The 27221-nt window shown below is 43.2% G+C and overlaps 2 long non-coding RNA genes and 2 other non-coding genes across 4 annotated transcripts in view; 1 reads left to right on the top strand and 3 right to left on the bottom strand.

The window, feature by feature from the left end:
• Positions 1-4295: 4295 nt before the first annotated feature.
• On the bottom strand, positions 4296-25366 carry LOC135230384 (uncharacterized). Its single transcript, XR_010321036.1, has 3 exons — positions 23907-25366; positions 7709-7800; positions 4296-5318 (listed from the first exon to the last, which is right to left on the bottom strand). It is a non-coding gene; the product is annotated as an uncharacterized LOC135230384 (long non-coding RNA).
• Positions 22850-27221, top strand: part of LOC111751498 (uncharacterized) — a 13045-nt gene continuing 8673 nt past the window's right edge. Inside the window, exon 1 of the long non-coding RNA XR_002786608.2 lies at positions 22850-27208. This is a non-coding gene — a long non-coding RNA (uncharacterized LOC111751498). The remainder of the gene's footprint in view (positions 27209-27221) is intronic.
• Positions 23674-23745, bottom strand: TRNAP-UGG (transfer RNA proline (anticodon UGG)). Its single transcript has one exon. It is a non-coding gene; the product is annotated as a tRNA-Pro (tRNA).
• TRNAT-UGU (transfer RNA threonine (anticodon UGU)) lies at positions 26908-26980 on the bottom strand. The gene has a single exon. It is a non-coding gene; the product is annotated as a tRNA-Thr (tRNA).

Raw genomic sequence — 27221 nt, 5'->3', positions numbered from 1 at the left:
TGTCTTGCCCTTCACCAAAGTTACCACTTATCTATTGTCTAGTGGTTTTGTTTTTACATTTTTTTAAAGTTTGGAAAAAATCAAAAGAAGAATAATATTTCATGACATGTGAGAAATTGATGAAATCCGAATTTCAGTATCCAAAAATAAAGTTTTACTGACACACAGCAGCACCTATTCATTTATGTATTGCCTTGCCTGCTTTGGCGCTAAAATGGCAGCTCTTGTAAATACCCGGAAGGCTAAAAATATTTCATACGTGGACCTTTACCAAAAAAAATTTAAGACATCTAAAATTTTCGATTTTTGTGTAGGTTGCTGGGGAGAGCTAAGGGTCGAGGAAATTGCATTTCCCAGTGGTCTCCTCTGTTTCTTGTGCCTGTGATAGCCTCCTCCTCTATCAACCATCCATCCATCCAAAACTTTCTGAGCGCACGCGGACTTGGAACATCACCAAAGGCGCTGGGAATCAGTGGAGAGCTGAAGAGCCAAGGGCTGCTTCCTCTTACAGGGGTTCCTGCCTGGACCAGCCTAACCCTGCCCACTCTGTCATTAACCCGCGGCTGAAGACAATTCCCTGGGCGCCACCTTCTCCACAAGATCCCTGCCCTAAATCCGTCGTTATATTGCTTTCCCACTATTCCTCCCAGGTCTCCGCTACCCCAGACTCCACAGGCAACACTGCCCGCCCAACATTCATTCTTGATCCTGTCCAGGCGCACCAGGGCAGAGGCGGCAAGCAAGGGCCGCCACACCCCATACGCTGACTCTGGGCAGCCTCCGCCCAGGTCTACAGGCGGCGCCTCCCAACACTTGGGGTCGACTGTGGAAACCAGTTCTCAGCCTGTTGGTCACTATCCCCACCTCCCCAACAAAAGCCGTGCAGCCTAGCACCGCCACCTCCCCAAAGCCGAAGGCTGCTGGGAGCCAGGCTGCAAGGGCGGCCCCTCTGCACCCACTGCCCCCAGCATAAACATCAAAGAATCCCTGAAAAGTCAGGAGGAGCCAGGCTGCAAGGGCGGCCCCTCTGCACCCACTGCCCCCAGCATAAACATCGAAGAATTCCTGAAAAGTCAGGAATATCTCTGTCATCTGTGTTCTGTTTCTGTTTCATTTTCAGCCTGTGTATAACAGAATGTATAAGCATAAAATTCCATTACAGATTTAGGGACCTTTGGAGGGGGGCGTCCTACTCATAATCCCCTGGTAAAATCCCGGGCAGGGACAGCCCGTGTATTACCTGAGGATCAACATGAAGCTGTCTTAGGGGGAAAACAAATAGCTCGACTATGGAAAACTAAAACAGGATGGTGGAATCCTGGTATTTACCGAGGCCCTTTTGTGATTAAACCACCACCCACACATGATCCCATAAAAGTGGAAAAACAAAAGGCAGTGAGTTCTCTCAGCCAATTTCTCAGCCAATTACAGGTCAACCTTCTCGTCTACCCCTCTCACTGCTGCGCTTGACTGGTCTTTGGGTATAGAGATTGGGCGAATTGTCCTTGGCATAATCGTGGACAATATAATGTAACCCAAAGTGGCTGGACTTCAAGAACTTGGCCACCCTGGACAAGATGGACAAAGCCTATGTGGCAATGGTTTTGCAAAAAGATTAATTGTTATAAAAACTGTGGAAGGTATTGCAAGATTAAGCATAAGTGTAAAGCAGTGTGAAGTCAATTGTTACTCTAAATCAACTAAACAAAAGCTCATTGTATTTGTGTGTGTATGCGGAACTGTACTATGTGCCACTTGGAAAATTATGTCTCTGGGAAATAATGTTTATGATTATATCTTGTACTGCCCCTTTGTTGATCATGCGATGTTATGCTTTTGTAAGCTTATGATATAAAAGACCATGTAAAAAATAAAGAGCAGAGGCTTCTTTTTTCTGCAGAATGAAAATATAAGACACACTACCTCTCATTCTTTTTTTCGCCGAACTCTACCCCTCCTCTGGTAACCCTGTTCATTGCTGAGGCTGGCCCCCGGCAACTGGAGCCCGAACAGGGACCTGAAGGTAAGCATTGTCGTCTCGGGGTAGATAGGGCTGTTGCCTAGAGCTAAATAAGAAAGGAGAAAAGCTCCCTTTAGCCACCCCGTCGTTAGAGAGGACAGGGATAGGAAAGGAAAGATAGGCAAAACATATGAGAAGTTGTTAGACCCCTGTATAAGCAAGAGAATACTAGAAAAACACTATGGGACAAACATCCTCTGCAGAAAGGAAACTGTTTATTGATATCATCACGTGTATGCTCAAAAAAAGGGGAACCGCAGTGACTAGAAGCCAAGTAGCTCGGTTTTTACATTTTGTTCAGGAACAATGCCCCTGGTTCCCAGAGGGAGGCTCAGTTAATTTGGACATATGGAAAGCTGTGGGAGAACAGCTACAAAAATATTATACTAGATGTGGTCCTGAGGGGGTGCCTGTTGATGCTTTTGCATTATGGATGCTTATCAGAGATACTCTTGACCCAACTCCCGATTCTGTTAAAGCATTCCAAGTACTAGACAATCCTGACTCTGACCCCACTTTAGAGGAGGAAGAAACACCTCTGCTTCAGAAACATCCTTCTGTAGTGTCTACCCCTTCAGCCCCCTCCTTTGTTGGTCTATCTAATCCAATCACGAATGACACTCTGAGCCCGGAGGAGCAAGTCGATCTAGAGGAGGAGGCTGCTAGATATTATCAAGATGAGGATATTGTTCTTCCTTTACGAAAGTTGCAAATTGAGTCACAGCCTCCAAAGTATGAGGTTAAATCATTGACCTTTACTCCTCGAAATAGAGTACCTTTACCTCCCCCACCTCCTTCTCTGGCAGGAAAATCAAAAATCAAAGCAGCCTTAAAACAAGGCTTGTCTGAGGGAGACGTTACCCTCCCTTTGTGCTTTCCAGTACATTATAGCGGGGAATTTGATGAGGATGCAGAACGGACTCCTCTTTCTTATAAATTCCTCAAGGAGGTTAAAAATGCCTGCAAAGAATATGGACCCCTGTCTCCATACACATTGTCGTTAATAGATATTCTGTCAACCAGCTGGATGACTCCTTATGATTGGTATCAGCTGGCAAAAACCTGCTTACCAGGGGGTAGTTTCTTGTTATGGAAAATGGAAAAGACCTGACCCATTAATCTCTTGTGGAAGAGGCTATGCTTGTGTTTTCCCACAGGACGAAACTTCCCCTTTGTGGATACCCGACAGACTCATCAGACATGCAAGACCCAAAAACCACCAAAATTCCTCCAACACTTCCCCCCTCACTGCTCACAAACCTAACACCTCCCACGACTCTTCTGAGAAATCTGTCTCTTGAAAATGCTCCATCTACACCCCCACCTTCGCCTGTCTCTAGTTCTCCCTCCTCTTCATCTTCTACTCCACCCCTTCTCACTGACTTTATACAACCCTCTACAAACCTCAACAACTCTTCATCTCGAGACAAAGTGCGGTGGAGAAGCCGGAGACATACTCCCTATTCAAGAACCCATCAAACCATTGCGGCTGAGCCCCCAACTTGGGGCCAACTCAAAAAACTTACTCATCTGGCTCACATCTTAACCGTGGATCAACATATTCCCGTAAATGCGGGTACTCTTTTTGTGGCAATGCTCGCTATCATTTCCTGTCAGGTATGTGTTGTTATGGCTGATATGCATTGGGCTTATGTCCCAAAACCTCCTATATTTCACCCCGTCACCTGGGAAGATCCTTCCCCCTCTGTATTTACTAATAATTCTGCATTACTGGGGGGCGAAACCATATTTTGGAACCCTCAAGGCTTTAATTCTAATTATTCCTATTCTGGTATATCAGATAATCCTCCTATTTGTATTCAATTAAGAAATTTGCAAAAAACTATCCCTGGCTGTATTCCTTTTGGCTTCAAATCAATGATTACTGATTCACCTAATGGAAATCAAAACCAACAGCCTTACAGATTATTATGGGCTCTACGCCTCATCCTTCCAGAAAAAACTGACTTTCTTAAAGGTATCCCAAAAGTACACACTCCTCTTTTTCCTACCTGTGATAAGTCGCCTCCTGAGGATTCTAAGAGCAATCAAGATTGGGCTATGATTGACCCTTCAAAAGGATTTCCTATTTGGAGAAATTGTATGTATAATTCACAAGTTGTATATGCTTTGCCTGAAATGTCTGCACGTCTTATTGATTGTAGTATTTTAAATCCTGAAGATGATTATCGTCTATTTTTACAATCAACTCGATATCATTTTAATTGGCAAGATACCTTAGTCCCTCTCCCACAAAAAGTTAATCGTTGGCATATAAATGGATGGGTTCCCCCTATTCTTTCTACCTTCACGGGTAACATACATCCATCTTTGTGGAGACTGGCAACTGCTGCCGGCAATGTCACTTTGTCCCGTCCTTTTAATAATGAGAGTTTTGATATTCAAGCTTGTGTACCTGCTCCATATGTGTTATTAATTAGCCGCAACAATCACTCTAGTATTGTTATAGAAAACAAGAAAACACATTATGTTAGTTCTTGTGAAGATTGTATACTGACCAGTTGTATAAACCCTGCAATTCCTGTCGAAAGTATGATGATTTTACAACAGCCAAAATATATTATGATTCCTGTACATTTACAAGAAGATTGGTATGATGATTCAGGCCTAGAAGCCTTAAAACAAGCTTCTGCTATTTTATCTCGAGCCAAACGGTTTGTAGCAGCTTTAATACTGGGGATTTCCGCTCTCATAGCTTTAGCAACTTCTCTTTCACTTTCTGCTATGGCGTTAACACAACAGATTCATACGGCAAACTATGTAGATAATTTAAGTAAAAATATTACTTTAGCCTTAGCCACACAAGAAGCCATTGATAGAAAATTACAACAAGAAATTAATGCCCTTGAAGAAGCAATTCTATATATAGGACAAGAAATCACTAATCTCAAAGTGCGACTTACTTTGAGATGCCATGTAAGTTTCAAATGGATTTGTGTTACTCCACTGCCTGTAAATACTACCATACATACATAATTGGGAAAAAATCAAAAATCATATCCAGGGCATATGGAATCATTCCGATTTGAGTTTTAATATTGACAAATTACATATGGAAATACAAGATATTACAAAAGCAGAAAAAGATTTTTCCTCTTCTCAAATAGCCAAACAATTTATTGATTCCTTAAATTCCTTTATTCAAAAGCATAGTCTTAAAAACATTCTGTTAAACACGGGTATTTCTTTATGTTTATTCTTGATTTTGTTGTTCTTTCTTCCAGTCATCTTCCGAATCTTAAATCAAGCTATCCAAAAGGTGGCTTCAGATCTTCATCTAGCGAAATTAAAAAATAAAAAAGGGGGAGATGCTGGGAGCCAGGCTGCAAGGGCGGCCCCTCTGCACCCACTGCCCCCAGCATAAACATCAAAGAATCCCTGAAAAGTCAGGAGGAGCCAGGCTGCAAGGGCGGCCCCTCTGCACCCACTGCCCCCAGCATAAACATCGAAGAATTCCTGAAAAGTCAGGAATATCTCTGTCATCTGTGTTCTGTTTCTGTTTCATTTTCAGCCTGTGTATAGCAGAATGTATAAGCATAAAATTCCATTATAGATTTAGGGACCTTTGGAGGGGGGCGTCCTACTCATAATCCCCTGGTAAAATCCCGGGCAGGGACAGCCCGTGTATTACCTGAGGATCAACATGAAGCTGTCTTAGGGGGAAAACAAATAGCTCGACTATGGAAAACTAAAACAGGATGGTGGAATCCTGGTATTTACCGAGGCCCTTTTGTGATTAAACCACCACCCACACATGATCCCATAAAAGTGGAAAAACAAAAGGCAGTGAGTTCTCTCAGCCAATTTCTCAGCCAATTACAGGTCAACCTTCTCGTCTACCCCTCTCACTGCTGCGCTTGACTGGTCTTTGGGTATAGAGATTGGGCGAATTGTCCTTGGCATAATCGTGGACAATATAATGTAACCCAAAGTGGCTGGACTTCAAGAACTTGGCCACCCTGGACAAGATGGACAAAGCCTATGTGGCAATGGTTTTGCAAAAAGATTAATTGTTATAAAAACTGTGGAAGGTATTGCAAGATTAAGCATAAGTGTAAAGCAGTGTGAAGTCAATTGTTACTCTAAATCAACTAAACAAAAGCTCATTGCATTTGTGTGTGTATGCGGAACTGTACTATGTGCCACTTGGAAAATTTTGTCTCTGGGAAATAATGTTTATGATTATATCTTGTACTGCCCCTTTGTTGATCATGCGATGTTATGCTTTTGTAAGCTTATGATATAAAAGACCATGTAAAAAATAAAGAGCAGAGGCTTCTTTTTTCTGCAGAATGAAAATATAAGACACACTACCTCTCACTCTTTTTTCGCCGAACTCTACCCCTCCTCTGGTAACCCTGTTCATTGCTGAGGCTGGCCCCCGGCAGAAGGCTAATCAGCATTGGCTACAGGGTTACCAAGAAGGCTAAGGAGAGCAACTGCTGTTCAAACCCACCAGCCGCTCCTTGGGCAGTTCTACTCTTTCCTATAGGATCACTATGAGTCGGAATCGACTTGACAGCCATGAGCTTTTTTTTTAGTTTGTGGTCTTGAAATTCCTCATAATTTTATCTTTAAACTTGTGGTTTTCAAGTGGAGTCAGATGGAACAAGGGAGTGTTGCCTGTGAGCAGAGGAGATATCTCTGAATGTGTGTATGCTGTTCCTTGCCACCCAGGAACACAGAATTCCAGTGGGCCCAGGATGTGTGGAAGGTCTGCAAGGCTCAAAGTAAGCTGTTAACATCTATGACTGAGTAAGGGGGTTTGGGGGTGGGAGTGCTCACCAAGAGGCCATTCCAACAACCAAGGAAACCTATGGTAGGTATCCTTTCTTACTCATAGCAGTCCCTGTATTAGCCAGCCACTTTACAATGAAAATGGCATCAAAGGAAGGAGAAAGACAGGGCAATTCATAGTTCCTTTTCCTTTCAGTCCTTCCTTACTTACCAGTGATCTGAAGGTAGAGAATGTTGGGAGAATGTGATGTATAAGAAGTGAAATTAAAAAAAAAAAAAAGTGGGTTGGTTTTGTGTGGCATTTCCACTATTCTGGTAAGAATGAAATAAATGTGCTTGTATGAGCTACAAAATGAGAACTGTGTGATTTGGGCGATTCTGCATATACATTAAATGCTCTTATATTTGCATTTAAAATTAGCATTGCACAGTATAAAGATGAACAGAAGATTCATGCTAATAATTTAAACTTTTAATTTTCTTTACATAGAACTGCATTAAATATTATATAGAAAAACACCATGATGAGTCATAAGAGAGACTGCAGTTAGAGAGGGAAAAGCTTTGTGTGTTCGTATCTTTAACCTTCCTGCTGTTTTGAATAAGGAGCCCCATATTTTCATTCAGCACTGGGCCCTACAGATTACATACCAGGAACTATCCTTGAACCTGGGGCCTTCACTTTTCCATCCTTCCTAGGGCCCCTCACTCCCAGCAGGTCCCCTCTTTCCTGTCACACAGGTCTTGAGTTACAATAGTGCACCAGACAAGGATGCCCCAACCTGGACCAGGAGTCGGCAGTGCGGTCCCTGCTGCCCACAATGCTGCCACCCTTGCTTACCCCTCCACAAGTGCTCACAACCTTCTCCTCCTCCTCTTGTGTTCCCTGTCTTTCACCCCTCCCTTTACTGCCTTGTTTAGGGTACATACCTTCATCTCTCAATCTGAATGTCTGTCTTCCCCACCAGACTGTGAGCTCCTGAGGGCAGGAATCCTTGGACCCTTAGGATATAGATGAGGGCCTGGGACAGGAATGGCACATGTAAATGCTTTCTGACCAAATGAATGAAATAAAAGTAAAGATGTGTGTGGTCATGACACTTCTGTTGCTCAACATCAGCCCTAATCAGCCCCGATGGCATCCTGATTTCCGTCAGCCTCTCCTCCAACAGAGCCTATTGAAGGCCGCCAGTGCATCCTTCATATTTGTCTAGTATAAAGCTATCCTCAGTCCATCCCTCCCTGACTACCCTTTGGATCCAGAACCCTCCTTGTTCTCTGAAAGTCATTTTATCCTTTATAAAAGAGGTGCCCCTTGGTTCCATCTTTCACCCACACCTCTTCTTGCACTATTTGCAAGAGTCTCAACCCTTTTGGCAGTCTGTTGAAACTTATGGACCCCTTCTCAGAAAATGTTTTTAAATGCATAAAATACATATGACTGAAAAAGAACTCAACTCTATTGGAATAGTTATCAAAATATATTTTTAAATCAATTTATAACTATAAATGTGTTGCTTTATTAACACACTTAATAAGATCTAGCAACATTTTTGAAGGGCTAAGCAGCATAAATGATATTTCAAGATGTCTACCACAACTATGGATGCGATATTAAAACATGCATGGTTTCTATTGGCAAAGAAGTCACGGATTCTGTTCTGTTGTTTGTAACCTCCATTCACAATGTAAAGACTTAATTTCAGCTACAGATTCGGGAAAATACGATTCTGTTACTTTTCCCATCCAAGTTCACAGACTCCCTAACTGTTCATCACTGGCCCCAGAATAAAATAACACTTCCCCACAGGATAAAAGAAACAGCCTCCCACTCCCAGCTCCTACCGACCTATGCACTTCTACCTGGGCGAGTCTTTCATGCCAACGTTGCAACCACTGTCGACAGTAGATGGCGCCAATAGCAAGAAACTCCTGACTCACCGGAATAACGTTAAGGTAGAACTGACTGAATTAAGTGGCATCTGTGAGCTGGGACTCGAGTCTGTTGATATGATTGAGTTTATATGATTTGGGCATGACTACATTAGGGGCGCTATGAGTTGGCAATGGGTTACGGGTCATGGTTATAACAACGTATACTGTTGTCTAAGTGATGGTTGTATTTTATGAGATAATGTGCATCAAGAAGGGAAATTATCTACAAGTCATCTGCAAAAGGCGGTTCAGAGAGATTATGTCTGTCTACACACTCTCCTCCAACACTGTCCGGGGGAGAGGATGCAAAGTGCCCGGTCCCTGCATGAGGTGGACCCTTCCTTGGCAGAGGACCTCAGACCCTCAGGACAATGGATGGTGAGATCTCCATACTCATCAATTACCTTCTGGTTGTTCCCTAATTGCCTAGCACCCACCATAGTATCTATTCTGCTTTATTTCTCACTGTAAATTCTGGGCTTTTTTCAGCATCCCTTTGAGCTTGGTCAATGGGAGAGGAACAAAAGAAGTGAACACCTTTCTGATATGCTGGCATAAGTAAATGTACGGAGTCCTGACTAGGGGTGTGGCGGTGATCCTGGAAAGGGATGATGGTGGCAGTGGGGATGGCAAACTGGGGATGTAGAGCACCGGGATGGCTAATCCACAAGACTTGGTGACTGAATAGCAGGTGAGAGGGTGAGGGGGTTGTCAGGAGTTGCCCAGTGGGCATGTGGGTTAAACAGCTGGACCCATTTTCTGAGAGAGGGGCACACAAGAGGAGCTGGTTGGGGAATGGAGTCATGAGTTCAAATGTGTAGAGCTGGAGTTTGAGGGCCTGGAGAGACCTGGAGTGGAAATGCCAAAGAGGAAGCAAGGTGAGAGATCTGGGCTGGAGAGAAAACCAAGGAAGACATTGATAGTATTTGCAACCATGGCAGTGGTCACCAAGGGAAAGAGTGGGGATGAGGAGAGTAGAGACCTAGGCTCATGCCCTGAGGATTTCCAACATTTATACCAGGTAGAGGAAGAGGAGGTGAGACTGAGAAACTGAGGTCCAGGAGGTGGAAGGAAACCAGATGTGGAGTTATATCTCAAGGACTAGTCTAGTGTGTTCATGCTTCAGAGAAACTGAGGATAGGAACTGAAAAGTGCTCATGACTTGAAACACCTAGAGGTCATTGGCGACCTTAGTGAAATCTGTGTTGAGTGATTCACTCATCATCCAACAGAGATTTGATGCATCTACTCTGTCTAAAGCAAGCTTATGGAGCGGCATTCTGTGCAAGGTATTAAGGATATTGCAGGACTAAATCAAATAAGCTTTCTGCCCTCATGATGCTTACACACTAGGGGAGGGCCAGGCAATAAAAAGGAAACCAATCAGTGAACACAATGATCTGAATTACTGCTCAGGGCCAGTTCAACATCTGAAAAATCAATCAGTATAATTCAATTACTAATAAACTAAAAAAGAAAAATCATATGTTCATCCCAATCTGATGCAGAAGAAGCATCTGACAAAATTCAATATTCATCCTTAATAAAAAAAATTTCAGCAAACTAAGAATAGAAATTGCTGGATGCTCAGGTGTGCTATAATTTCCCCCTCACCAACTCCCTAGCTGCTAGTGGACATAATAGCTACTAAAGGACATAAAGTAAAATGTGTGCTTTAGGGCAAGATGGTTGTCCTTTGAAGAAACCCAGAACTCTATCTTAGTGGAGTAAAGAAGGGAGGGATGTTCTCTGGCACCGGTAAATCTAGAATAGCCTAACCAGGGGCAATAAATGATGCCCATTGTCTACAGGGGATGTTTCACTTTTATTACTCCCTTTTACCTTTTATTGCTTCCTTTCATTACCCCTTCCCCTACCTGCTCCCTGTATATGCTATTTGGCATGTAGACATGGCTGTCCAATTAGTATTTAATCCCAGGAGAGAGGAACTTAGATGTTCTCCTCCCAGGACAGGAACTGCGGAGTGCTCGGATGCCATCTAATTCTGTGGACAGGAGCCTAACTTCAAGGACCCTAGGCTAATGAGGTGTGCTAGTCTACTCATTCATGCCCTGTTCTGTAAGTAATAAATACCTGTTAGTCACACCACTAGAGGTATCTGATCTAGTTGTGCTGGACTCAGTTTGGTGGAGTCTGGTGTTGTTTTTCTTGTATAACAGCTCTGGCTAGAACTATGTTAAAAAGAATTGACTACAGCCACCATCATTGATTTGTTTCTGAATACTTTCAATACTTTAAAGTGATACAGGTACTTTCAATATTTCATTATTACATATATTTTACAAATATTTTTTTAATTTTTATTGTGCAAGGATATTTTATATATACGAAGATTCTAAGTCTGCAGCTAAGTGAATACAGACAGATACACATACACATGTATAACCATCACCCAGATGAAGACAGAACATTTCCAGCATCCCATAAAGTTTCTTCATGTCCATTCCAGTCAGTTCCTGCCCCTGTTCCCCGCAAATAACAAGATTTCTAACGTTTATCACTAAAGATTAGCTTTGCTCATCCTTGAATGTTATAAGTATGCAATCAACAGAATACAGATTCTTTTATATCTGGCTTCTTTTGTTCAACATTAATGTCATCTGTATTGTTGCTTGTAGCAGTAAGCTCACTATCACGGTAGTGAATATTCCACATATGACTATATCAGATTTTATTTATCCTGTATAAAGATGACGGGCATTTGGACTGTGTCTAGATCTGGGTCATTGTGAGTAAAGCTGCAAAGAACATTTTTATACATGACTCGTATTTGTTTCTGTGGAATTGCTCTGTCACAGGGTGGAATATACTTAAGTGAATTGAAGATTTGGCACACCTAGCATCTGTCTTAGTCTTGTATAAACATGAATGCGGAGGGTAGAAATGGGGAGGGGGTAGCTTGGGATGTATACTTGAGTAGGTTTTAAGTTTCTGACAAATGTAGACAAGCGGTTCCTTCAGGCATTGGGAAGACCAGGTTGGAGATCTTTGTTTTTGTAAAACTGTCCATTATTATCTAGGCCTTTTTTTTTTAATTAAAAATATATATCTTTTTTCACCCTCTTAGAGTCTTTCACAGAAGGAGAAGCTTTTAATCTTGATGAGGTGCAATTTATCAATTTTCCCTTTTATAGATCATGTCTTTGGCGTCAACTCTGTCAAAAATAAACAGCTCACAACACCATTAACAGATTGCTGTACAGGTTTAAGGGACAACTTTAAAGTTGGGCGGCACATCATTACTGAATAAATCAATGCTCCAATTAATTTAGATTTTCAAAGTGCAATATATACAATTTTATCAGGAACTTTGAACAAAAAACTTTTGATTGGTTGAAGATTATGTCAGAATACATAAATCTTATAAGTGTGTGCTCAAACATTATCACACTTAAATAGAACCCTTGCAGTACAGCATGTCAACTGTTTGTACTACCCAGTGACTCCTTGTGAAAAAGAACTGCTTATTTTATCCAAAATGGAGCCCAAGGACCATGTCCATGGAATTTGGGTTGGCCTTCATGGTGGCTGGATCCCTCAGCCTGGAAAATAAGAATAGACTCTGTTCCAGGAGGAGAACTCTATGCTTGGTTGGGGCTCTTGTAAGGAGAAGTGCAAGAGGGTGACATGCTCAGCTGTTAACTGAAGGGTTGAAGGTTTGAGTCCATCTAGAGGTGCCTCAAGGGAAAGGCCTGGTGATCTACTTCTGGAAAATCAGCCACTGAGGACCCTATGGAGCACAGTTCAACTCTGATGCACACACAAGGTCACTGAGTCAATATTGACTCCACAGCAACTGGGTTTTTTTCTAAGTCAATACATACAGGTCTATTTTATTCTTTGTAATATCCGCATAGTATTCCACAGACTATAAGGTTTTCAGGTTCATTCTTCTATTATAAACAATTCTATAATAAACGTCCTTGTTCATACCAAAAAAAAAAAATAGAACCCTTGCTAAGATAATCACAAGATCAATGAGCAATGGTTGCAAGGCTTCTGAAGTCTTGGACAACAGAACATGTTCCTTAATCTTCCATTGTTTTCTAAAAGAGTAAGTTTCAAGTGTTTCAGTGACCCTGATCACCTAAATACAAGTATATGAAATTAGACAAGCCACTTCTAAAAGTCAGTTATAGTTCAAGGCATAACCATAAGTTTAAAAAATATGTACTTATTCATGATTATACAACACATAGGTTTCTAACATTTAATAAGATGACCTTTAGTGTTGTGCGTAAGAGAACTCTCTGTCTACATAAAACAAAACTTATAATTTTATTTCACAAGTCTAGGAACTTCACCTAGCTTGAGGTGCTAAAGATTTTCTCCTATTCTTTTTTTTTTTCTGAAACTTCTGTAGTTTTACATTGATGTCTGTGACCCATTTTGAGTTAATTTTTTTCATAAAATGTGAGGTTTAGGTTAACTTTCATTCTTTTACCTATGGATGGCTCCAGCACCATTTGTTGAAAAGACTATCCTTCCTCTTGTTTTCACACCTTTGTCAAAAATCAGTTGGGGAGAAAATATTTGCAAACCACGTATTTGACAAAGGGCTTGTAGCTGGAATATATACCGAACTAGCAAAACTTAACTTTCTTTTTTTTTTTTTTATTGTGCTTTAAGTGAAAGTTTACAAGCCAGTATCTCTTACAAAAATTTACATACACTTTGCTATATATATATGTATAAAAAAATTTTTTTTTTTTTAATATGTAGGAATTTCAGAACACTTAATTGTGCTCGTGAGGAACCTTTACATAGATCAAAAGGCAGTTGTTCAGACAGGACAAGGGGATACCGATTGGTTTAAAGGCAGGAAAGATGTGCATCACGGTTGTATTCTTTCACCATACCTATTCAATCTCTATGCTGAGCAAATAATCCGAGAAGCTGGACTATATGAAGAAGAACGGGGCATCAGGATTGGAGGAAGACTCAGTAACAACCTGCGTTATGCAGATGACACAACCTTGCTTGCCGAAAGTGAAGAGGGCTTGAAGCACTTACTAATGAAGATCAAAGACCACAGCTTTCAGTATGGACTACACCTCAACATAAAGAAAACAAAAACCCTCACAACTGAACCAATGAGCAACATCATGATAAACAGTGAAAAGATTGAAGTTGTCAAGGATTTCATTTTACTTGGATCCACAATCCACAGCCACGGAAGCAGCAGTCAAGAAATCAAAAGACGCATTGCATTGGGTAAATCTGCTGCAAGGACCTCTTTAAAGTGTTGAAGAGCAAAGATGTCACCTTGAAGACTAATGTGCGCCTGACCCAAGGCATGGTATTTTCAATCGCATCATATGCATGTGAAAGCTGGACAATGAATAAGGAAAACTGAAGAAGAATTGATGCCTTTGAATTGCGGTATTGGCAAAGAATATTGAATACACCATGGACTGCCAAAAGAACGAACAGATCTGTCTTAGAAGAAGTACAGCCAGAATGCTCCTTAGAGGCAAGGATGGCAAAACCGAGTCTTAGACATATTTTGGACATGTTGTCAGGAGGGATCAGTCCCTGGAGAAGGACATCATGCTTGGCAGAGTACAGGGTCAGCAGAAAAGAGGAAGACCCTCAACGAGGTGGATTGACACAGTGGCTGCAACAATGAGCTCAAGCATAACAACCATTGTAAGGATGGCTCAGGACTGGGCAGTGTTTCGTTCTGTTGTGCATAGGGTCGCTATGAGTCGGAACTGACTCGACGGCACCTAACAACAACATATACTCCTAGTTGCTCTCCCTCTAATGAGACAGCACACTCCTTCCCTTCTCTTTTTGTGTCCATTCGCCAGCTTCTGACCCCCTCTGCATTCTCATCTCCCCTCCAAACAGGAGATGCCCATATAGTCTAATGTGTCTACTTGATCCAAGAAACTCACTCTTTACCAGTATCCTTTTCTATCCCATAGTCCAGTCCAATCCCTGTCTGAAGAGTTGGCTTTGAGAATGGTTCCTGTCTTGGGCTAACAGAAGGTCTGGGGACCATGACCTCCAGGGTCCCTCCAGTCTCTGTCAGACCATTAAGTCTGGTCTCTTTACAAGAATTTGGGGTCTGCATCCCACTGCTCTCCTGCTTCCTCAGGGGTTCTCTGTTGTGTTCCCTGTCAAGGCAGTCATCGGTTGTACCTGGGCACCATCTAGTTCTTCTGGTCTCAGGCTGATGTAGTCTCTGGGTTATGTGGCCCTTTCTGTCACTTGGGCTCATAATTACCTTGTGTCTTTGGTGTTCATTCTCCTTTGGTCCAGGGGGGTTGAGACCCATTGATGCATCTTAGATGGCTGCTTGCTAGCATTTAAGGCCCCAGAAGCCACTACCCAAAGTGGGATGCAGAATGTTTTCTTAATAGATTTTATTGTGCCAATTGACTTAGATGTCCCCTGAAACCATGATCCCCAAACCCCTGCCCCTACTATGCTGGCCTTAGAAGCATTCAGATTATTCAGGAAACTTCTTTGCTTTTGGTTTAGTCCAGTTGTGCTGACCTCTCCTGTATTGTGTGTTGTCTTTCCCTTCACCTAAAATAGTTCTTATCTACTATCTAATGAGTGGAAACCTTACTCCCTCCCTCATCTCGTAACCATCAAAGAATATTTTCTTCTCCGTTTAAACTATTTCTCAAGTTCTTATGATAGCGGTCTCATGCAATATTTGTTCTTTTGCAACTGACTAATTTCACTCAGCATAATGTCTTCCAGATTCCTCCATTTTATGAAATGTTTCACGATTCATCATTGTTCTTCATCAAAGCATAGTACTCCACTGTGTGAATATACCATAATTTATTTATCTATTGATCCATCGATGGGCACCTTGGTTGCTTCCATCTCTTTGCTATTGTAAACAGTGCTGCAGTAAACATGGGTGTGCATATATCTGTTTGTGTAAAGGCTCTTATTTCTCTAGGATATATTCCAAGGAGCGGGATTGTTGGATCCTATGGTAGTTCTATTTTTAGCTTTTTTAAGGAAGCACCAAATCAATTTCCAAAGTTGTTGTACCATTTTACATTCCCACCAGCAGTGTATAAGCGTTCCAGTCTCTCCACAACCTCTCCAACATTTATTATTTTGTGTTTTTTGGATTAATGCCAGCCTTGTTGGAGTGAGATAGAATCTCATTGTAGTTTTGATTTGCATTTCTCTAATAGCTACTGATCATGAGCATTTCCTCGTGTATCTGTCAGCTACCTGAATGTCTTCTTTAGTGAAGTGTGTGTTCATATCCTTTGCCCATTTTTTAATTGGCTATTTGTCTTTTTGTACTTGAGTTTTTGCAGTATCGTGTAGATTTTAGAGATCAGATGCTGATCGGAAATGTCATAGCTAAAACTTTTTTCCCAGTCTCTAGGTAATCTTTTTACTCTTTTGTTGATGTCTTTGGATGAGCATAGGTGTTTGATTTTTAGGACCTCCCAGTTATTTAGTTTCTCTTCTGCATTGTTAGTAATGTTTTGTATACTGTTTATGCCATGTATTAGGGCTCCTAGTATTGTCCCTATTTTTTCTTCCATGATCTTTATCGTTTTAGATTTTAGGTTTAGGTCTTTGAAACATTTTGAGTTAGTTTTTGTGCATGGTGTGAGGTATCGGTCTTGTTTCATTTTTTTGCAGATGGATATCCAGTTATGCCGGCACCATTTGTTAAACAGACTATCTTTTCCCCATTTAACTGACTTTGGGGCTTTATCAAATATCGGCTGCTCATAGGTGGATGGATTTATGCCTGGATTCTCAATTCTGTTCCATTGGTCTATGTATCCGTTGTTGTACCAGTACCAGGCTGTTTTGACTACTGTGGCTGTATAATAGGTTCTAAAATCAGGTAGAGTAAGGCCTCCCACTTTGTTCTTCTTTTGCAGTAATGCTTTCCTTATCTGGGGCCTCTTTCCTTTCCATATGAAGTTGGTAATTTGTTTCTCCATCACATTAAAAAATGCCATTGGAATTTGGATCAGAATTGCATTGTATCTATAGATTGCTTTTGTCAACTTTTAAAAAAAATAAACAATCCGATTAGAAAATAGGCAAGAGATATAAAGAGACATTTTGTGGAAGAAGAAATAAGCATAGCACAAAAGCACATGAAGAGATGTTCAACATCACTAGCCATTAGGGAAATACAAATTAAGGTCATGGTGAGATATCACTACACACCTATTAAAACAGCTAAAAAAATTTTTTTTTTTAAGTTATAACACCAAATGCTGTGGAGGATGTAGAAAAAATTGATTTCTCATACATTGCTAGTAGGAATGTGAAACAGTACAGCCACTTTGAAAATAGCTTGGTAGTTTCTTCTAAAGCTAAAAATGCACTTACCGTATGACTCAGCAGTTAACGCTGTTGAACATTTATCCCAGAAAAACAAAAACTTACTATTATGCAAAAGTTTGTACAAAATGTTCATAGCAGCTTCATTTGTAATAACCAAAAAAACTAGAAACAATCCAAATATCTGTCAAAAGGTGAATGGTTAAGCAAACTGTGGTACATTCATACCATGGAATATTTGTTGCTATTCTTAGATGCCATCAAGATGGCTCCAACTCAAAGCAACCACATGTGCAATAGAATGAAATGTTGCCCAGTCTGGCACCATCCTTGCTACGTTGCCGTTTGACCCCATTGTTGCAGCCAGTGTGTCAATCCATCTCATTTAGGGTCTCCTTCTTTTTCACTAACCCTGTACTTGACCAAGCATGATGTCCTTCTTCAGTGATCGGTCCCTCCTGATGACATGTCCAAAGTAAGCAAGATGAAGTCTCACCATCCTTGCTTCTAAGTAGCATCTTGACTGTACTTCCTCCAAGACACATTTGTTTGATCTTCTGGCAGTCCATGGTATATTCAGTATATTTCACCAACACCACAATTCAAATGCATGAATTCTTCTCCCGTCTTCAGCATTTATTGCCCAGGTTTTCCGTGCATATGAAGTGATTGAAAATACCATGGTTTGGGTCAGGCACACCTTAGTCCTCAAAGTGGCATCTTTGCTTTGTAACACTTCAAAGAGGTTTTTTGCAGCAGAATTGCCCAATGCAAATACGTCTTTTGATTTCTTGACTGCTGCTTCTGTGGGCATTGATTGTTGATCCAAAAAGAATGAAATCCTTGACAACTTCAATTTCTTCGCCATTTATCATGAAGTTGTTTATTGATCTGGTTGTAAGGGTTTTCATTTTCTTTATGTTCAGACGTAATCCATACCAAAGCCTATAGTCTTTTACCTTCATCAGTGAGTTCCTCAAGTCCTCTTCACTTCCTGCAAGCAAGGTTGTGTCATCTGCATTTCTCAGATTGTTAATGAGCCTTCCTCCAATCCTGATGCCATGTTCTTTTTCATATAGCACAGCTTCTTGGATTATTTGTTCAGCATGTAGATTGAATAAGTAAGGTGAAAGAATACAACCTTGCCACATACATTTTCCAATTTTAAACCAAACAATATCTCCTTGTTATGTTTGAACAACTACCTCTTAATCCACATACAAATTAAGTGTTCTGGAACTCCTATTCTTCTCAATGTTATCCATAATTTGTTATAACCACACAGTCAAAGGCACACAGGTAAACATCTTTCTGATGTTTTAGAGGAAAAAAAAATCGCAAAGTTTAGTAAAGCAAAAAGAAAGTTTTATTCGGCTTATATTCAAAAAGACCAAAGTGGGAAGCAGACAAGCATGATGCCAGAGCTAATGTCTTCCCAAATCCGAGGAAGGTTACAGAATCATCAGTAGATATTATCACAAAAATAGGTAGAATCATGGAAAGCTTCATCTTTTCACAGATTGGCTAGAAACTGTGATCTTATATTTTGAACTGCCTTTCTTAACAATCATTGGTATAGGTTTCAGTAACTGACAGTCAGGAAGGTCTTCCTTGGTCCAACAAATTTCTGTTCACCGAACATTAATAGAAAGAGTGGAAAGTCTCCTGTGTTCTGTTTGATTAGCTTTATGCGAAAAGTTCCCAAAAAGATATTTTTCTTCCCTAAAAGATAATTTCTAAGATTGTCACATCTATTATTATCTTTATCTCAAGGCCCAGTTGATGTGTCCTTGTGAGTCCTTGCCGGCCCAGCTTCAGCTGGGTCACATTCTCTATGCTCAAGGACCGGGAATAATAATTTTCATATTATTTTCTAAATCACTGATATTCTCTCCTTTCAGCCAAGATCCATTTGACATCAGCAATAATATCTCTTGATTCGAATCCTCTTCTGAATCCACCTTGAACTTCTGGCAGTTCTCTGTCCATGTACAGCTACAGCCATTTTTTAAATTATCTTCAGCAAAATTTTGCTAGTATGTAATATTAATGACATTGTTTGATAATTTCATCATTCTGTTTGATCACCTTTCTTTGGATTGGGCACAAATATGAATCTCTTCCAATCAGTTGGCCAGGCAGCTATCTTCCAAATTTCTTGACATAGTTGAGTGAGCGCTTCCAGTGTTGCATGTGTTTGTTGAAGCATCTCATTTGGTATTCCATCCATTCCTGGCGACCTGTTTTTTGCCAATGCCTTCAGCATCCCTTGTCCTTCCTTCAGTACCAGCAGTTCTTGATCACATGCTACCTCTTGAAATGGCTGAACGTAGATCAATTCTTTTTGGTACAGTGACTCTTTGTATTCTTTCCATCTTCTTTTGGTGCTTTTTTCTTATTCATTTTTTTGCCCATAGAATCCTTCAATATTGGAATACTGTTCTTGTTGTGTGCAGTTTTTTTTTTTTTTTTTTGGTTGTTGTGTGCAGACTCATACTGACCTATATGACGGAGGAGAATTGCCCCATAGGGTTTCCTAGGCTGTAATCTTTACGAGAGCTGATTGCCAGTTCTTTTCTCCCACAGAGCCGGTAGTGGGTTCGAACATTCCGACCTTGCAGTTAGCAGCCAAGAGCTTTAACCACTGCCCCAGGGCACTTTTATTGGAACACTGTTGTTGTTGTTGTTAGGTGCCCTAGAGTCAATTCCGACTCATAGGGACCCTCTGTATAACAGACGGAAACACTGCCTGATCCTGCACCATCCTCGTAATTGTTGTTATGCTTGAGCCCATTGTTACAGCCACTCTGTCAATGTATCTCCTTGAGGGTCTTCCTCTTTTTCACTGACCCTCCACTTTATCAAGCATGATGTCCTTCTCCAGGGACTGATCCCTCCTGATAATATGTCCAACGTATGTGAGATGAAGTCTTGCCATGCTTGCTTCTAAGGAGCATTCTGGCTGTACTTCTAAAACAGATTTGTTCCAGCTTTTGGCAGTCCATTCAATACTCTTCACCAACACCATAATTCAAAAAAAAAAAAAAATTCAAAGGCATCAATTATTCTTCAGTCTTCCTTATTCATTGTCCAGCTTTCACATGCATATGAGATGACTGAAAACACTGCTCAGCAATAAAAAAGAATGAACTATTGATGGGATTTGGATGATCCCCAAGGGAATTATGCTAAGTAAAAAGAGCTAATCTCTAGAGGCTATATAGTTCTTTTAGTTGACATTCTTGAAGCAACAAAATTGTAGAGACAGAAAACAGATTAGTGGTTGCCAGGAGTTAGGGATTGGGGGAGGAGGAAGGTTGGATCTGATGTGTGTGTCTGTAAAAAAGTAGCCTGAAGAAATCTTGTGGTGAGGAAACAGTTCTGTATCTTCATTGTTGTGGTGATTATGGGAAGCTAAACCTGTGATAAAATTCTTTATAAAAGGCCTACACACACACACACATGCACACACACAGATGCACACACACAGACACATCAGTGCATGAGTAGCTGGAGAAATCTAAATAAACTCTGTGGGTTGCACCAATGTCAATTTCCTGTTTTTGTTTTGTACTATATTTATACAAGATGTCAGCACTGGAGAGGTTGGGCGAAAAGTGCACAGGACCTCTCCGTAAATTCTTTGCAACTTCTACGAATCAATAATTACTTCAAAATTAAAGTTTTTTTGTTTTTTTTTTTTAAGATCGCAGAGTCCAACACAGCGTTCTCTTGTAAGAAGTTAATGCTCTCAGTTGGGGAGATGGGGAGTTACTAAGAACTCTGCTAGTGGCAGGGGCTGGGGTCAGTTGATGATTCCATTTGGTTATTGGCAACACATTTTTAATCTGCACTGGGGACCTTATTGTCCGTGTGAAGATGGTCCTGACTGAGTAGAAAACCGTGTTATTAAAACCCAAAACAAACGTTCACTTGAAGCTCAATAAAAGTTAAAAAAAAAAAAAAAAAAACTGAGACCATCTCTGCATGCCCATAAGTCCTGTAGGGCATACCCAGAAATATGGAGTTCTGGTGATGTAGTGATCGGCTGCTACCCAGAAGGCCCACAGTCCAAATCTATCAGCCGCTGTTTGGAAACCCTATGGGACAGTTCTACTCTGTCCAATACGGTGGGAATGGAGTCAATAGCAGTGGGCTCTGACCAGGAATATATCCACCTACGTATAGCAGTGGTGGCGTAGTGGTTAAGTGCTATGGTTGCTAACCCGAGGGTTGGTAGTTTGAGCCCACCAGGCGCTCTTTGGAAACTCTATTCTACAGGGCAGTTCTACAATGTCCTATAGGGTCGCTATGAGCCGGAATGGACTCAACAGCACTGAGTTTGGTTTGGGGTTTTACAGCAGTAAAAAAAAAAAAAAAAAAAAAAGTTCCCGTTTATTCTACGCCAGGCCAGGTTACCCTTCCTGTCTCACTGGATAGGGATTGGGGGAGTTACACTATCATTTTTTTCTTTTTGAACGGTGAGCTTGTGTTGTTTTCACACTTTTTTTTTTTTTTTTTAAAAGAGGGAAAAAATCAGCACCCTCCTTTTTTTAAAAAAACCCATTACTTCTTTGGCAATGGCACTGACACATTTAGAAGGGGCTCTGAAGTGACCACGTTGACTATCCCATTCAAAGTCAGGGCGCCAGGGATAGCAAGCAGGCTATTTCCGGACTTCAGAATTTGAGCCAGCCATTCAAACAGGATTTGAGAAATTTTAATGATATAAAGTCTAAGTTTAAAAAGCATAATTCAAGTCTGTAATCTACAGCATGATCACAACTAAGGATATAAACATATTGGTGCTGGAAAAATCAACAGAAAAACAAACTGGAAATCCAGTTCACCAAATGTTAATTATTATCTATGGGTTGTGGATTTACTGGTGTTTTGTTGTTTCTATAGACTTTTCTATATTTTGCTTTTTTTAATGGTGAATTTTTATAATCCGGAAAAAAAAAATCCGTTTACAGTGTGTAGCCAAACGTGTTTTAACAATGTCCTCTCAAGATCCAATACCTTGAGCTGGAAAACTTGTTCAAAGGGTGGAAGCTTGTTCGAAGAGTGCAAAGCTGCATGGATAGAGGCTTTTGAGACCGCGGCCAACGTGGACACTAAAAAGCCACTTCTGAATGTGTCGGTGCCATGGGCAAAAAAAAAAAAAAATGGAGACTGAGTACTGTTTGCCCCCCTTAAAAAAAAAAAAAAAGGTATAAAAACAACACACGCCCACAGTTAAAAAAAAAAAAAAAAAGTGTAAGCCCTCACCCCTCGCCTGCTCCCGCGCCCACTCCCCAACGATGACAGGCAGGGTAATTTCTTGAGTGCCCTTCCTAAAACCAAGCCGTGGGGTCTGCGCTTCCCAAGTTGTCCTCAGTCCGCGCTCTTGTGGAGCCCAGTTTCTGCGCCCGGGGCCCTGCGCGAGTGAATTCTGCTGGATGGGATGTGGGTAGTCAGTTGATTCGCCCAACGACTTGTTTGGACCCAGAACCTTAGGGATAATATTCATCCTAAAGAGAAACACAGAAGCGCTTACAGCACTGAAGTATCCTGGCGGTGTGATTCGAGGCATTGCATTTGAGTACAGCCGCTGCCCACCGCTAAGAGGGATTTTGTTTCCTTCATGCTTATGAACCTCGTGGCGTAGTGGTTAAATATTACAGCTGCTTAGGCAGAAGATCAGCAGTTCGAATCCGCCAGGTACTACTTTGAAACTCTATGAGGCAGTTCTACCATGCTCCGCGGGGTCGCCGTGAATCGGTAGTAGGTTTGGCTTCGGTTTCTTTTCTTTCTTTCTTTTTTTTTTTTTTTCTTTTCAAAAGATGGACTGGATGGAATTAGGCGCCCGCCGTCAGTCCCATGGGACTCCGGGTATGGGATTTTGTTTCGCAGTGTCTGGTTGCGGCATAAGCCCGGTCCGTGGGCGCCAATGTCCTTGACGTTATGGGTGACGAAGTCAGGACGCAGAAGATGGATGTCGAGTCTTCTTAGGTGCGGGTGGCTGAGGCTAGAAGCCGGCCATGTAAATAAATGTCTTTCTCTGTTTCCTGGATAACAGTACACCTCTGTAACCAGGTGCAGACGTTAGTGAGGTACCCTGGGCAGAGACCACGCTTGTCTCGCTGAATCTCCAGCTTTCCCCCCAGTGTAATAAACTTTAAGTAACTGAAGAGTTTGTGAGCACCTTTCCGCCCGGTTTAGAACCGAGGATCTTTCGCGTGTGAGGCAAACAAGATAACCACTATACTACGGAAACTACAGAGGCGAAGTCCTCTGAGGTCTTCCTGACTGTTCGTAATGCCTCCCACAGCTTGGGTGAACACACAGGTCTAGGTTTACCGGGTGGTTGTGTAAGGCTGGCCCGACGACCCAAGCTTTGCAACCAGACAACATTCGCTTGCCGGCCACGCCACGGCGTACGCAGACGTCCCCGCTTGCGCACAGCATTCCCATGCATTAGGCAAATACCGTCCTTGGGAGTATGCTTTGCGCTTATCTCACACCGCCAAGCCTGTGTTCTGGCGTGGCCACTCACTCTCCCATCTACTCTTCTACCCTAGCAGTGGCGTCCCCAGGCTTGCCCAGGAGCAAAACTGTCAAAGTAACAAGAAACTCGGTCAGAATATAATGGGAAGTTAAAAAGCGGGCTCGTCCGGGATTTGAACCCGGGACCTCTCGCACCCAAAGCGAGAATCATACCCCTAGACCAACGAGCCAGACGCTAAACGATGTGCTCATGTATCAGTTTCTGCGTCGATTCCCTGTGGGTCGTTTCATCACCAAAAAATGGATTTGTATTTCCAACAGTTCCTAATGTCTCAGGGTTTCAGTGGTCCCTATGTCCGACCTATCTGTACTCAGCTATCTCCGCACCCACCTTCAGCTCGTGATATCGGGTGGCTCCAAGCAGTATAACTCGCCGTATCTCTTCAGCCCTCTGAGATGTCCTGGAATCAGAATGAGCGCCTCCCCGCTAGTGCTACTCGGACAGCTGAAAGGGGCATCCATCCGCTCTGGGAATGGGACGCTGTCTCCCAAGGGAGCCCAAGTAAGGCGTATCTGGATGCCCAGGAGCGGGGCGCAGAGGCTGGGAGAGCCGGGGGGCTCCAGGAGAGAACCGCGAGCTCCCGGGAGAGAGTTGGACGCCGGGCTTGTAAGGGTAGTGGACCGGCTGGGTCATCCACCCCGAGAAGCGAAACCTGGGTAGTCCCTTCACGACAGGGCGCCTGGTAAGGGGGCAGGACTTTTCATTATCGTTTTATCAAAATATACAGAGCAATACATACTTATTCGCAAAATGTTCATAAAATGTACGGAAATGTGTGGCAGAAATGACAGACGACCAGGAACCCTGACCTCTCAGTGGTGACTCTGGCCTCGCTGGTTGGTGCACGTCCTTAGAAACTCATATCAGCGAGCGCGCTCACACTCCAGGTAATTTTATCTCAGCAAAAATAGGGTCACCGCCTACATATTACTTTGTGACATGGTTTTATGTAACTTAAAAGTCGCTCAAGGACATCTTTCCAACTTCACGACGTGGAGGAATGCGATTGCAGTGTACCCACAAGCTGGGTTTTCTGGTCCATTTAAGCCGCAGTTCGAATACTGAGTAAGACCAAACCCAAATATCGCCACTGCGTCCACTGCCGCCTGGGTCCCGGTCGCACCGGAGTCCCAGGATTGAGTGCCTAATCCCCTTGCCTGGGCTCCTCGTCCCCTCACTCCCCGCTCTCTCCACGTTCGTCGGGTATTGCGCCTGAGCGGCCTCCTGCACTGGGCAAACCCGAGGCCAGAGCTATACGAACGTTCTTCCCCTCTCTCGTCTTGGACCAACTCTTCCGCAAAGGGCTTTAACTGCACTGGGTTACTTAGGAGTAAAACAATAGTGCCTTGGATTCCCTGTTGTATAATTCACATAATCAGAGCTGTATCAAAGATTTATTTTTGTGCCACCAGCAGAAAAAATCCCCACGCAGATGGATGTAAAAACAGCTTGGGAGGAAGATGATGGTTAACCTACTCCAAGGAGTCAAGCACTAATTTTTCCATTCCTACTTTCCGTGATCTTGCTTAGCCCTGTGCGCCTGGGACACTGCTGACCTATCCACTCCGTCCCCTTGCCCGCCCTCTTCAGAACCTGGGTTCCGGGTCTGGCACCTTGTCCTCCCAAGGCCTCCTCCTATCTCTCCACTCGCCCCTCCCGGTCTCTGTTCCGTCAAACCTTCTCTAAAGTGCGGTACTTGACCCTCGGCTTTTTCCGTAGTGAACATGCCCGGATGAACACGCCCACCCCCGCCAAGTGTCCGCCCCACCGGCGATAGCCCTCCCTCCCCAAAAGGCTGTTACCCGCACTTCCAACACCGGCTGGACAGGGGCGTGCTCCTGGGAACCCCCCTCCCGACGCCTCACCTGGACCTGGCCCGCTCGGCCAGGTGACCCGCAGATGTGCGCAGTCTCCCTTCTTTGGGCCCCTTCCAGACTCGCAGAAAATCCTCCCTGACACCCTTCGGCCCCGGGCGCCGTCTGCTCGCCGGATCCTGACATGGGCATCTGCCAGTGCGGCTGTCATGCTCAGACTCTGAGCGCCCTGAGCGCTAGGCCTGAGACTCACTCATCAGTTTGCATAACTACTGTTAGGGTACCGCGTGTCAACTAACCCCTTTCCCCTTCCCACAAACACACACGCATCCTCGATGTCCACTGTTTTAGTTGGGAGGGAGGCTTCTACAGTGAGGTCTTACCTTCCCGTGGGACAGGCGCTTTGGAGTCGACGAGTCCCAGCACCCCAGGGCGCGTGAGTACCCGAAAGTGCCCACGAATGAGTCCGTGTGGGTCTGGACGCAAAGTCTAGGCTCTTTGGAAGGTACTTTCTCAGGGTCCACTTTGACTGGAAAGAGGGCTTTTGCGGCCTGGGAGAACGCAGCCAAGCCTGGGCACGCCTCAGACAAGGCTGCTGCGACACGTCCTGCCCCCGAAGGGGTGTCGAGAGGGTCGCCCAAAGGCCTTCAGCGGTCCTGGCCAACCCAACTCTGGCAGCGCCCCGTTTTGTAAACTTGAATTCCATTACCAGCATAAATAAATAAAGTTAGATGGTCAAAGATGGTCAGCATATATTAAACCAGTTCCGCCGAGTAGATTCAGACTCATGGCGACTCCATGTGTGTCAGAGTAGAACTGTGCTCCATTGGGTTTTCAATTTTTTGTTTATTAAACGGATTAAAAAAAAAAAAGACTGGAAGAGAAAATAACAAAATTACATCCTGGAGGCTCGGGTGTCGCGAATCTAGACATTTGTTTGCACTTTTCTTCATAATGCCACAGAGAAGAGAAGCAGGTGCTCACGAGGGAGGCCAAGCAGAGGCGGGACAGACCTAACTAACGCTGAGGGCGCGCGGGAGGAGGCGAAGACAAACCCTGGGAGGGAGAGGAGCGAGCCGAGGGACAGGGCCGAAAGGTCGCGTTAACACCGTGGTCTCCATCCCGGGAGACAGGGAGGGGTCACACGCAGCGAAAGAGAAAGGATGAGATCCGAGGCGAGCGCCTGACCCAAGGGGAGCGACAGGAGAGAAAACCGAAAGGCCAAAGTCTCGCCATAAACTTGCCGGGAGCGGGCGCAGATAAAAGCGAGCGAGGGGCCTTGGCGAAGACGCATGTGGCCAGCGGAGCCTGTGATCCAAAAAGGAAAAACGCAGAGTCGGGCTTTTTGGACATTAAAGCGACAGTAGGGAGGGACCTTGGGGCGGCCTGCACATGAGGGGAAAAAAGAAATTGTTCCTCCAGGGTCGGGCGGTCCAGAATGGAGGAAATTCATTTTCCTTCACGAATCTCCCTTCAGAAGAGAAGGGTGAAAAATACGGGGAAAAAAAGAAAAGTGCAGGCCCCAGCGAGATTTGAACTCGCGACCCCTGGTTTACAAGACCAGTGCTCTAACCCCTGAGCTATGGAGCCAGCCACAATTCGGAGGCTCGCGCTTGAGTTGTTGACGCTGTCATCGTTGCTGCGCAGCTGCAGACTGCGCAATCGCAGATCGTAGGATCAAGGCGTTCGGTGACAAAAGGTGGAGCTAGCGTTCTTCTGCCTCTGGAGTCCGGTCCGGCTGCCATCACCACGTAGGCCTGGCGGCAAATCCTGGGAGCAAGCCGGGCGGAGAGAGAACCTGCGTTGCGTGTCTGCGGGGTCTGTAAAGGGT

The sequence above is a fragment of the Loxodonta africana genome, chromosome 2 (assembly GCF_030014295.1).
Source record: "Loxodonta africana isolate mLoxAfr1 chromosome 2, mLoxAfr1.hap2, whole genome shotgun sequence".
Lineage (NCBI taxonomy): Eukaryota > Metazoa > Chordata > Mammalia > Proboscidea > Elephantidae > Loxodonta > Loxodonta africana.
Note: the sequence above shows the minus strand (reverse complement) of the source record. Positions and strands in the feature narration are given on the sequence as shown.